The following is a 2,099-nucleotide window of genomic DNA, read 5'->3' as shown; positions in this document are numbered from 1 at the left end:
GCTCTGAGTTCCCGACAGCACCCTTGGAAGACGGCAAGACCCCAAGGAAGTGTGATGTTCGGGTGTGGCAGGACAGGTGTTCTGAACCTTGCTGAAAAGTTACTATGTCCCAAATGTGGCACTACAGAGCTGAGAGGCCATATGTAAAGGGAAAACTGATGTTTCAGTGATAACTTGCGTGGAACAGAAGACCCCTCTGAGTTTCCACTCCCTTTTGGAATTGCACAGATTTATGTTCAATTTTAGGGTTTGAAATGATCAGAAGCACTCCTGAAGTCACCGCTGAGGGAGACAACAGACCAGGCTTCCGTTTCAAATACTCTTTCAGATTATTTAAATAGCACAGCTTATAAATGATCTCCATTTTCTATACTGTTTCAGACATAATTTTTAAAAATAAGCTTCTCTGTCAGGATGTTCATGCTAATATAGGTAGTTTATATTTCAGATGGGTGAACATAGTACCTTATAGTAGAACAATTTAACAAGGGGAAAATATAATAGAAAAAATAAAAACAAACCTTTCATTTATGATGGAGACCAAAATATGAAGTTGTATCTCACTTGGGACCTTCTTAAGGCAATGAGTCACCTCACCAAACTAACTATTTGTTAGTTGCAAATATTCACATTTCTTTTCAACAAAGACTAAGTCATTTTACATCCCAATGCCTGAATAAAGTACTTTTAGGTCCTGGGGATTTGCTTTCACATTTCCCTTAAATTACAGCTGATGCTCACCGTGGGATGCAGCAGAGCACGCTCACGCTTCCAGGTCTTCGGGAAAATCCCATCTGTGGTGGTAAATCCTGCTTATTTGTGGGTGAAGACACTGTCGGGCCCCTCAAGAGGTCCCTGTTCCATTCACACCAGGGTTTTATACCCTCCAGTTTCCTCCTGGCTGTTCCATGCCCCCCGCCCCCGGCAGGGGTGACTGGTAGCAACTGTGGCCCTGACTGAGAGTCAGATGTGACATGGGGTGAAACAGTGGTCACTTTCTGGAAGTGAACTGAAGATTTAGATCTCATTTTGACCCTAAGGAAATTCCCATTTTAATGTTTCACCATTAAATTGAGGTTTCCATTGGTTTTGTTTTAGATTCTCCTTAGCAGAATAGGAAGTATTTTATTCCAAGTTTTTTGTGAGATTTTTTAGTTTTTATTTTATTTTTTAAAATATTGTTTCACTTTTTCAATTACGGTTGACATACAATGTTATATTAGTTTCAGGTGTATAATATAGTGATTAGAAATTTATATAACTTATCAAGTGATCATCCTGATAAATCTAGTACCCATCTGACACTGTACACAGTTATTACAATATTATTGATAATGTTCCCTATGGTATACTTTACTTCTCTGTGACTATTTTGTAACTATGAATTTGAACTTCTTAATTTCTTACCTTTTTAACCCACCTGCCCTGATCTCCTCCCCTCTGGCAGCCATCAGTTTATTCTCTGTGTCTATGACTCTGGTTCTGTTTTGTTTGTTCATTTATTTTATTAGATTGCACATATAACTGAAATCATTTGGTATTTGTCCTTCTCTGTATGACTTATTTCAGTTAGCATAATACCCTCTAGGTTCATCCATGTTGTTGCAGATGACAAGATTTCATTCTTTGTTAAGGCTGAGTAATATTCCATTGTGTATATGTGCCACCTCTTCTTTATCCATTCATCCACTGATGGACACCCAGGTTACCTCCATATCTTGGCTATTGTAAATAATGCTGCAACGAACACTTGGATTCACATGTCCCTTCCAAGTAGTGTTTTGGGTTTGTTTGGATAAATATCTAGAAGTGGGATTTACTGGGTCCTTCTTTGTTATAGCTTTTGTTTTAAAGTCTATTTTGTCTGGCGTAAGTATTTCTATCCCACCTTTTGTTTGTTTGTTTCCATTTTCATGAACTCTTCTTTTCCATTCCTTTACTTTAAGTCTGTGTGTGTCTTCTGATCTGAAGTGTATCTCTTATAGGTACAGTTAAAGTAATTGTTGAAATATATATATAGTTATTGCCATTTTATTATTTATATTTTTATTTATTTTTCCTTCTTCTTAAGTCCTTTTAATATGTCTTGTAATACTGGT

The sequence above is a fragment of the Pteropus alecto genome, unplaced genomic scaffold (assembly GCF_000325575.1).
Source record: "Pteropus alecto unplaced genomic scaffold, ASM32557v1 scaffold195, whole genome shotgun sequence".
Lineage (NCBI taxonomy): Eukaryota > Metazoa > Chordata > Mammalia > Chiroptera > Pteropodidae > Pteropus > Pteropus alecto.
Note: the sequence above shows the minus strand (reverse complement) of the source record.